This window comes from Callithrix jacchus, chromosome Y (assembly GCF_049354715.1).
Source record: "Callithrix jacchus isolate 240 chromosome Y, calJac240_pri, whole genome shotgun sequence".
Taxonomy (NCBI): Eukaryota; Metazoa; Chordata; class Mammalia; order Primates; family Cebidae; genus Callithrix; species Callithrix jacchus.
The window spans coordinates 15,118,805-15,130,072 of NC_133525.1; the positions used below are offsets into that span (position 1 = coordinate 15,118,805).

General features: G+C 37.9%; 1 non-coding gene and 1 pseudogene across 1 annotated transcript; both read right to left on the reverse strand.

Annotated features, from left to right (window-relative positions):
- Window positions 1–328: 328 nt before the first annotated feature.
- Window positions 329–1,018, reverse strand: LOC144581297 (ATP synthase F(0) complex subunit a-like; annotated as a pseudogene).
- Window positions 1,019–7,908: 6,890 nt separating this feature from the next.
- On the reverse strand, window positions 7,909–8,370 carry LOC144581358 (18S ribosomal RNA). The gene has a single exon (XR_013531968.1). It is a non-coding gene; the product is annotated as an 18S ribosomal RNA (ribosomal RNA).
- Window positions 8,371–11,268: the final 2,898 nt, after the last annotated feature.

Genomic DNA, 11,268 nt, shown 5'->3' on the forward strand with positions numbered 1-11,268 from the left:
TCCTCCTGTTTGTGGGGTTGGGGCTAAGCTGGAGTGGTAAAATGCTCAGAAGAAGCCAGCAAAGAAGAATACATCTGAGATAATAAATAGGATTATCCCATATCGAAGGACGTTTTGTACGGGAGTGGTATGATGGCCTTGATATGTGCCTTCTCGTACTACGTCGCGCCACCACTGAAATATTGTTATTGTGCTAGCTAGTAGCCCTGCAGTAAGGAGGGGGATGTAATAGAAATGAAATCATATAATTAGGCCAGATGTAAGCAAAAATGCTGATAGGGCTCCTGCTAGTGGTCAAGGGCTTGGGTTAACTATGTGATAGGCATGTGTTTGGTGTGTCATTATGAGTTGTCATGTAGATATAAGCTTACTAAAAGTGTGAATACATAGGCTTGGATGAGTGCTACACCTAATTCTAGGGTGATTAATAGAATGATAATGATAATAGTAATTGTGGAGGAAGATAGGTAGATGGATATGATAGTGTAGTGTCTCCAAGTAGATGTATTAACAGGTGACCTGCTGTGATGTTGGCTGTTAGTCGTACAGCTAGAGCTACTGGTTGAATGAAGAGGCTGATTGTCTCGATAATAATTAACATTGGGATAAGTAGTACGGGTGTTCCTTGTGGTAGGAAATGGGCGAGAGATGATTTTTTTTTAAATCGTAACCCTATGAGTACAGTTGCTGCTCATAGAGGAATTGCTATATCTAGATTTATTGATAGTTGAGTGGTTGGTGTAAATGCATAGGGTGTAAGTCCGAGAAGATTATTTAATGCGATGAAAATGATCAGGGCTAGAAGCATGAGAGACCAAGTTCGTCCCTTAGTAGTATGAGTTATTATCATTTGTTTTAGTTTAAGTTGAACTAATCACTGTTGAAGAGAGGAGAGTCGGTTATTAATTAGGTTATTAGGAGGTATAATTAATATGGCAGGAAATATAATGATTAATATTACTAGGGGGATTTCTAGGATTGTCGGGATATTGAAGGAGGCGAATAAATTTTGGTTCATTTTAGTTCTCAAGTTGTTTTATGTTTTTGTGTTCTAGTCAATTTTGGTGATGGGGTAGTGTAGAAAGTAAAACTCAATATCTTTAATTGGGTGATGTAAAACAAGGTTACAATTATTGACAGAATCACCATTGGTCATGGTGAGATGTTTAGTTGAGGCATTCACTGTAGAGAGACGGGTTCTCTCAATCTTTAACTTAAAAGGTTAATGCTAGTTTAGCTTTACAGTGATACGATATATAAGTATGAGGCTCATACTTTGAAATCTTGGAAATAAATAAATTCTAGTACAATGGGCATAAAGCTGTGGTTGGACCCACAAATTTCTGAACACTGTCCATAGACTATGTCTGGTCGTGTGGAAGTTAATATGGCTTGATTTAAGCGTCCAGGGATTGCATCTGTTTTTACACCTAGTGATGGCACAGCTCATGAGTGTAGGACGTCCTGTGATGAAATTAGCACACGAATATCTGCTTCTATGGGTAAGGTTGTTCCGTTGTCTACTTCAAGGAGTCGAAATTCTCCAGGTTCAAGGAAATATGTTGGTGTAATATAAGAGTCGAATGCTAAGTCTTCATAATCGGAATACTCATAACTTCAGTATCATTGGTGGCCAATTGCTTTAAGAGTTAGGTAGGGTTTATTAAATTCGTCTGTCATATATAAAATACATAGGGATGGAAGGGCAATTATAATGAGAATTATAGCGGGCAGGATGGTTCAGATTATTTCAATCTCTTGAGCATTTATGGTACTGGTGTGAGTTAGTTTTGTAGTAAGTATTAGAGAAATAATGTATAGAACCAGTGAGCTAAATAAAAAAGTGATTATGAGAGCATGGTCATGGAAGGCGATAAGTTCTTCTATGATGGGGGATGCGGCATTTTGTAAGCCTACTTGAGCTGGTGCTGCCATTAAGATATATAGATATTTAGTCTATGATTTAACTTTGACAATTTACGTAATTATTTTACTAATATCTTATTGAAAAAGTCATAAGGTCTATGGAATTGGCTTGAAACCAATTTTGGGGGGTTCAAATCCTTCCTTTTTTGTTTAGGGTTTTTACATAGGTAGCTTCTTCAAATGCGTGATAGGGAGGAGGGAAGTCGTACAGCCATTCTAGATTGGTAGATAGTTGTTCAATGGTAGAAACTTTTCACTTTGAGGAGAAGGCTTCTCAAATTATGAAAATTATTAGAATAACTGCTGTTAGTGAGATGAAGGATCCTACAGATGAGACGATGTTTCATGTGGTATATGCATCTGGATAGTCTGAGTATCGTCGAGGTATTCTGGATAGGCCAAGGAAGTGCTGTGGGAAGAAAGTTAGACTTACGCCTACAAACATAATAGTAAAATGAACTTTAGCATAGGTTTGGTGAAGTGTGTAGCCTGAAAACAGTGGAAATCAGTGAATAAAGCCCCCTATAATAGCAAATACTGCCCCTATGGATAGTACGTAATGAAAATGTGCTACTACATAGTATGTATCGTGTAATACAATGTTTAATGATGAGTTGGCTAGTACAATTCCTGTTAATCCGCCTACGGTGAAAGGAAAGATAAAGCCTAAGGCCCATAGTATTGCGGGGGATCATTTAATATTGCCGCCGTGTAGCGTAGCTAGTCAGCTAAATACTTTTACCCCGGTAGGGATTGCGATAATTATAGTAGCTGATGTGCAATATGCGGGAGTGTCTACATCTATACCTACTGTGAACATATGGTGGGCTCACATGATAAATTCTAGGAAGCCAATGGATATTATAGCTCAGACCATGCCCATATAACCAAATGGTTCTTTTTTATTAGAATAGTACCTTACAATGTGTGAAATTATTCCAAAACCTGGCAGAATAAGAATATACACTTCAGGGTGACCAAAAAACCAGAATAGATGCTGATATAGGATGGGATCTCCGCCACCAGCAGGGTCGAAGAAAGTAGTATTGAGATTATGATCAGTTAGTAATATAGTAATTCCAGCAGCTAAGACTGGAAGGGAGAGTAGAAGAAGGACCGCTATAATTAGGACGGATCATACGGGGGTTTGGTATTGGGTCATGGCTGGGGGTTTTATCTTAATAATTGTTGTAATAAAGTTAATAGCCCCTAGAATAGAGGAAACACCTGCTAAATGTAATGAAAAAATAGTTAGGTCTACAGAAGCCCCTGAGTATGATATGTTACCTGCTAAGTGTGGGTAAACTGTTCAGCCAGTTCCGGCACCAGCTTCTAGGGTTGAGGATGCAAGTAGAAGAAGGAGTGAGGGGGGTAGGAGTCAGAAGCTCATGTTGTTTATTCGAGGGAATGCTATGTCGGGAGCACCGATTATCAAGGGGACAAGTCAGTTTCCAAAGCCCCCAATTATAATTGGTATCACTATGAAGAAAATTATAATAAATGCGTGAGATGTGACAATAACATTATAGACATGATCATCTTCTATTAGGCTTCCTGGTTGGCATAATTCTGCTCGGATTAGGAGGCTTAGGGCTGTTCCTACTGCTCCTGCTCATGCACCAAATAGTAAGTGTAGAGTTCCGATTCTTTGTGATTGGTTGAAAATAATCAGCGATTTATGAACATAGTTAGGGGTAAAATGGCTGAGTAACCATTAGACTGTAAATCTAAAGACAGAGGAGTAGCCCTCTTTTTACCAGCTCTGAGGTGATATATCATATTGAATTGCAAATTCAAAGAAGCAGCTTCAACTCTGCCGGGGCTTCGCCCGCCTTTTTTCCCCTAACGCCGGGAGAAGTAGATTGAAGCCAGTTGATTAGGTTGTTTAGCTGTTAACTAAATTTTTGTGGGTTAGAGTCCCATCAATCTAGGAAGGGCTTAGCTTAATTAAAGTGATTGATTTGCGTTCAGTTGATGCAGAATAAAGTTTTGCAGTCCTTATGGTAGTGCAGAAATTAAGTAAAGTTTACTTACTAAGGGCTTTGAAGGCTCTTGGTCTCATTCACCTAAATGTCTAGATTATTAGTGTTAGTGGGGTTAAAGATAGTAGTAATGTGGAAGAGATTACGAGTGGAGGTAGGAGTGGCATTGGTTTTATGTGTTTTAGTTGTCAGTTAATTTTTGTGTTGTTGGATGTGGGGAATATTGTTATTGAGATGGAGTATGTTAGGCGTATATAGAAGTATAGGTTTATTAGTGTTAGTATGGCTATTGTGAGTGGAATAATTAGGTTATTGTTTTTTGTAAGTTCCTGTATAATGGCTCATTTAGGGGAAAAGCCTGTTAGTAGGAGTAAACCTCCTAAAGATATTATTATTAGTGGGATTATGGGTATTATTCATGTTAATTTATTTCAAGTGTGCGATAATGATAGAGTTGTTACATTTGAGTTTAGGTAAAAAATTATGAATGTGGAGATTGTTAAGAAGATATAGATAATAAGGTTTAGAATGGTGATATTTGGGTTGTAGTACAGCACTGCTATTATTCATCCCGTGTGAGTAATTGAGGAGTAAGCTAGAATTTTGCGTAGTTGTGTTTGGTTGAGTCCTCCTCAGCTGCCAATTATAATTGATAGGATTGAGATCATTAGAATGATATTCATGTTTATTGATGGGAAGATTTGAAATATGATTGATATGGGGGCAAGTTTTTGTCATGTGAGGACGATTATGGCTGGAATCAGGGGGATTCCTTGGGTTACTTCTGGAAGTCAGAAGTGAAGGGGGGCTATTCCTATTTTTATTACTAGGGCAATTAATATTACTGTGGACAAAATTTGATTGTGGGGTGGGTTAATTGTTCATTGTCCGGAAGTTAAGTTATTAAGGAAAATGTCTATTAGGAGAATTATTGATGCTGTTGCTTGAATTAGGAAATATTTTGTGGATGCTTCTGTGGATCAGGGGTTTGTGTTTTAGGCTAAAATTGGTACGATGGCTAATATGTGCAGTTCTAGGCCTATTCAGACTAGAAATCAGTGTGAGCTTAGAATTGTAATTGTGGTTCCTGTTAGGATGGTTAAGGAAATAATGAGGTGGGCTAGGGGGTTGATATTAGTATGGGAAGGGTTTGACCAACATTTTCGGGGTATGGGCCCAATAGCTTATTTAGCTGACCTTACTGTTTAGGATATGGTGTAATAGGTATCACGGAGTGTTTTGAGTTCTCAGGTACGGGTTCAATTCCTATAATTCTAGAAATAAGAGAGTTTAAACCTATATAATTTACTCTTATCAAAGTAACTCTTTTGTCAGACATATTTCTTATGTTTGTGGTGGGATGCCAGATGTTAAGATGGGCATTGAGATATATCATATGCATAGTGCTAGTGTGAGGGGTAAGAAATTTTTTCATAGGAGGGATATTAGTTGGTCATAGCGGAAGCGAGGGTATGCTGTTCGAATTCATAGGAATAGGGTGGTTAATAGGAGGGTTTTAGTTATAAAGTTGATTGTGTAGATTTCTGATATGGTCATGTTATATGATGTTGCTAGGAAGATGGTGGTGGTTAGGGCATTTATTATGATAATATTTATGTATTCTGCTATAAAGAATAGGGCAAATGAGCCTGTGGCATATTCAATATTAAAACCTGAAACTAGCTCTGATTCTCCTTCTGTTAGGTCAAAGGGGGCTCGGTTGGTTTCTGCTAATGTGGAGATAAATCATATTATGGCTAGGGGTCATGATGGGAGTAGAAGTCAATAGTGTCCTTGTGTTGTAATGAGTGATTGTAATTAAATGAGTCGCTTATTAGTAGGGTAGATAGGAGAATGATAGCGAGGGTGACTTCATATGAGATTGTTTGGGTTACGGCTTGTAATGTGCCAATTAGTGCATAGTTTGAGTTGGATGCTCATCCAGATCATAAAATTGAGTAAAACGCTAGGCTTGATGTTGCTAGAATAAATAAGAGGCCTAAGTTTAAGTTGATTAGGGGGTGTGGCATAGGAAGTGGGGTTCATAAAATGAGGGCGATGGAGAGGGCTAGGGTAGGGGCGGATACTTAAAGTTGTGGTGGAGGTGGTGGGTAGTAAGAGTTCTTTTGTAAAAAGCTTTATGGCATTGGCAATTGGTTGAAGTGTTCCATAGGGGCCTACAATGTTAGGACCCTTTAAGAATTGTATATAGCCCCAGATTTTTCGTTCTATAAGTGTTAAGAATGCTATGGCAATCAGGGTGGGTTCGACTAGTAGAAGTAAGTTGACTATAAACACGTTGTTAAGAAGAGGAGTTGAACCTCTGGTTATAAAGTTTTAAGTTTTATGCAATATCCAGCCTCTGCCATCTGAACAGACCCTGTTCTTGGGTAAGATAATAGTTTGCAAGATTGAGATATGGGTTATCTAAATTTTAAGGGCGCTTTATGAAGTAGGCCCTATTTCTTTTGTCCTTTCGTACTGGGAGAAATGTTTAATAGATAGAAACCGACCTGGATTGCTCCGGTCTGAACTCAGAACACGTAAAACTTCAATCGTTGAACAAACAAACCCTTAATAGCGTCTGCACCATTAGGATGTCTTGATCCAACATCAAGGTCGTAAACCCTATTGTCGATATGGACTCTAGAATAGGATTGCGCTGTTGTCCCTAGGGTAACCTAGTCCATTGATCAAGTTATTGGGTCAACAGCTGTGTTTTTATTTAGACTAGTGAGGTCTTAGTATGTATTTTTCAGGGGTTATACTGTACTCCGAGGTCACCCCAACCAAAATTCATGATACATTGACAATAGGTTAATGCCTATTGGTTTAAATTGTTCTGGTTTGTATCATTAAATTGAAGCTCCATAGGGTCTTCTCGTCTTATTTAGGCATATCCGCCTCTTCACGGATAGGTCAATTTCACTGATTAAAAGTAAGAGACAGTTAAACTCTCGTGTGGCCATTCATACAAATCCTTATTTAGAGAACAAGTGATTGTGCTACCTTTGCACGGTCAGGGTACCGCGGCCATTGAACATGTGTCACTGGGCAGGCAGTGCCTCTAATACTGGAAATGCTAGAGGTGATGTTTTTGGTAAACAGGCGGGGGTAGAGTTTGCTGAGTTCCTTTTACTTTTTTTAATCTTTCCTGAGTGCACTCCTGTGTTGGGTTAACAGTTTGGTTAATTGATAAACTAATCTGTAGCATATGGTAATTAGGCTGTTAACTAACAATAGTTGTTTCTGTCTGAGATAAGCTTATGCATGGAGAATGATTTCATGTTACTTATATAAACATTATTGCTTCTATTAAATAATAGATTGGTCCAATTTGTTTTAGGAGTTCAATAAGATTAGTAGGATTAAGAGTAAGTAAGTATTGACCTTGAACGCTTTCTTATTTGGTGGCTGCTTTTAGGCCAACTATGGTGGTTAAGTTATTTACTCTCTATAAAATGTTGTTTCCTAGGGTCTGAAGAGCTGTCCCTCTTTAGACTAGCAATTAAATTTACAGGAAGATTATATGATTCTGTAGGTAAATTTAAAGTTGAACTAAGATTCTGTCTTGGACAACCAGCTATCACCAGGCTTGGTAGGTTTGTCACCACTACCCATAGATTTTCCCACTATTTTGCCACATAGACTGGTGTGCTCTTTTAGCTATCCTTGGGTAGCTCACTTGGTTTCAGGGGGCATTAAGTTCTCTTTATAAAGTTAGTTCTAGTTGGTTCATTATGCAGAAGGTATAAGGGTTTATCTTTGCTTTTTTGTGCTCTATTGGTTTTGTCCTTTCCCTTGTTGTACTATGTCTATTGTGCCTAAAATGCAATTTCTATCGCCTATACTTTTGTAGTAGGTAAATGATTTAATTGGTGTAGTTAAGTAGTACACTTTTAATAAGGTTTGGGCTAGAGTTAGCTCAAAACAATCATCTGTTATGAGATCTTCCGGGTGTAAGCCGGATGGTTTAATTTAAGCTACATTTTGATTCGTCCAAGCGCACTTTTCAGTACGCTTACCATGTTACGACTTATTTCCTCTAGATCAGTATGGAGTGGTTTATTGTTAATGTACTTTTATGTGATGTTTGAGGAGGGTGACAGGCGGTGTGTGCGTGCTTATTGGCCTTGTTTCAATCAAGCTCTCTATTCTTGGTTTACTGCTAAATCTACCATAGGCCCTTAAATTTCATAAGTGTTATTGTGTAGTTTTCTGATTTAGAAAATGTAGCCCATTTCTTCCCACGTCATTGGCTGCACCTTGACCTAACGTTTTTATGGTAACACTTCTGCTTACTTTACAATCATTAAGGAGTTTGCTGAAGACGGCGGTATACAGGCTGATGGCAAGATATGGTGAGGTTTATCGGTGTGTATCGATTATAGAACAGGCTCCTCTAGACGGATGTAAAGCACTGCCAGGTCCTTTGAATTTCAAGCTGTTGCTTGTAGTGTTCTGGCGAATAATTTTGTTAATTAAGTTATTGAATTTTAGGGCTAAGGATAGTGGGGTATCTAATCCCAGTTTGTGTCTTAGCTATAGTGTGTTCAGAATATTAAAGCCACTTTCGTAGAGTATTTCACTATAACTTGGGTTTTCTATGACTTAGTTATAGGTTAGCTTTATTGGGGTAGGTTAAATCTTAAACAGTCTTTACGCTGGGCTCTATTAACTCGAGTCAATTGTATGGCCGTGGTGGCTGGCACGAAATTGACCAACTCTGGTTGTCAGTGTAACTTAATTAAACTTTTTTTCATTGCTAAAAGTTAGTCACTGCTGTCTCCTTTGAGTTTGCCTTTTGAAAAAAAAATAATAAATAAAATCTCATTCTACTACAAACTCAGAGTTGTGGTTATTTTTATTCTTTTTATTTCACTTGTGTAAGCTGAAATAAGATACAGACTCTAACATTTCTCCTTGAAGTATAAAATTCTAATGAGTCAACAGCATGATGCTTGAGGAAGGAGAGAAAAACAGCCATACTTTCTGGCTGCTGGATAAGACACACAATTCCATCTTTCTCAGAGCACATGTTTATTTTAGTATTAACACAAGGAAAGAGTAAAAATAGCCACCTCAAACTTCTAGAATTAAGAATCTGAAGGTATTTTTATGGAGTATAGCAACAGCCTTAGAAATAGATTTCTTTAAAAACAATAGTTGCAGAGATCATTTCCCGACCCAGGAGGGTGAATACCTTTCTATGATTTTAGAAAAAAAAATCAACTTCTACTTCACTTGCTGAGGTTTCTTTTAAACAACTATGAGGACATCATAGTTTTCTCTTCCAATTCTGGAATTGCATCAGGTCCATGTGGGGAAAAAAGTATACAATAATCAAAATGACAAATGTGAAAAGGACGAGGCCAGGGAAAGCCTATTGACAATGAATGCAGAGAGGGAAAGAAGCTGCATTCTCAGTCTTCTTCTAGGGGCCTGTGACTGAGCCTTTACCTTAGGTGTACATCCTCCCAGAGATTTTGTCTCTTACCTTAAAATTTTCTTTCTTTTTTTCAGCTTGTTTCTTATCTAGAAAAAAAGAATTATAATGCCACATTATGGCTACACCCGGGCTTTATTCTGTAAACATTTTTGTTATCTATGAAGCAGAATTTCCAGGATTAGTGCAATTCTTTGTCTAATTTCTTTTTTATTTTTTTGAGACAGAGTCTTACTGTGTTACCCAGGCTGGAGTGCATTGGTGCAATGTCAGCTCACTGCAATCTCCACCTTCTGGGTTCAAGTGATTCTCCTGCCTCAGTCTCCAGAGTAGCTGGGACTACAGGCACTCACCATCATGCCCAGCTAATTTTTTTTTTACTTTTAGTACATTTAGTAAATTTTGTATTTTTACTTTCACTAAGTTGATCAGGCTGGTCTTGAACTGACCTCCAGTAATCTGCTCACCTCAGCCTCTAAAAGTGCTGGGATTAAAGGCATGAGCCAATTCTTTTGGAGGAACAAATCACCTGAAAGTCCTCAGACCCTTTTGTCAAGCACATATTGGCCTTTTCTTTCTGGCTGGGGTCTGATAAATCACAGGTGAGCATTATTTTTCTTTGTTACTTGCCACTGAAAATTTCTGCACACTTTATTTCTGATGAAAATAAATCCAAAATGGAGATAGTCATATGAGAAGCCTCTAAGACGAACTGGGAGGGCATGAAGAGTGGAATTAATCCTCATGCATGCCCAGGTGGAATTTGACCTGTTTGAATTGGGAAAATCCCAGATGTCATGCAAAAGCAGCTGTGTTTGACTTAAATTGTTTATACCAGGCCTGATCCAAACCACCTGAGGAGACAGCTGTGCTCAATTAAGCTGGTACTTTCCTAGCTACGTTCTCAGCTGGCAACCAACCATTGTCCATCATAGACTGCACTAAAATCCTTCACTTGTGTAAACTTGAAGTAAAACTTTATAAGCCCTTCTCTAACCTCACCTGACTGGAACATGATACAACTTCTTACTAGACTTGTGTCTCCCAGATTGCAATTTCTAAAAAACTTTAATTAAAATACTTTTTATTTTGTTTATTTCCCACAGGTTTTGCTTTAGTCTTATAATTTAAAATTTTTTCGCTCAAAAAAGCAGAGTCCATTCTCTTCTCTGGAAAGCATGGCAGATGCAAGACCTTGCAAAAGAGATAACCGAAAATATATACACACATATAAATAGCAAGAATTTAAAACTCAAAATATTAAATATGTCACAAAGGCCTATAAGCAATGGAATAAATAGGATGAATAGCAACATGGATAAAATCAACTGTGAATTGAAAGCCTGAACGTTCCAGTGAAGGTATTGAGAATGCTTTAGAAAAAACTAAAGAGATAAATAGTTTTAAAAATATAGAGCTGGGATCAGTGGTTCTCACTCATGATACCAGCTACTTGGGAGGCTGAGGCCAGAGGATCAATTGTGGCCGGAAGCTTGAGAGCAGCCTGAGACCAGCCTGAGCAAGACACCAATCACTAAAAAAAATTTTTAGATTATTTTGGCATTGTGGCAGGTACCTGTAGTCTCGACTACTTTGAAGACTGAGGCAGGAGGATTGCATGAGCTCAAGGAACTTGAGATTACAGTGAGCTATAATTGTGCCACTGTACTCCAGCCTGGAGTGATACAAAATCTAGTTACATTAAAATAATGTATAATTATCAAAGAGAAAAATAAAGTTGCACAACTTGACAAAAAAATAGAGCAACTGGGGGGAAGGGGATGAGAGAATAACTTTCTTTTTATTTTCTTAATTTGTCATTATGTAGACTTTTTCACCAAACTAAAACTTTCTTATACTTTGCTGCCCAGTTAACCCCGGGGAATCTTTAATTACTTGGCTTAAAAATAGATA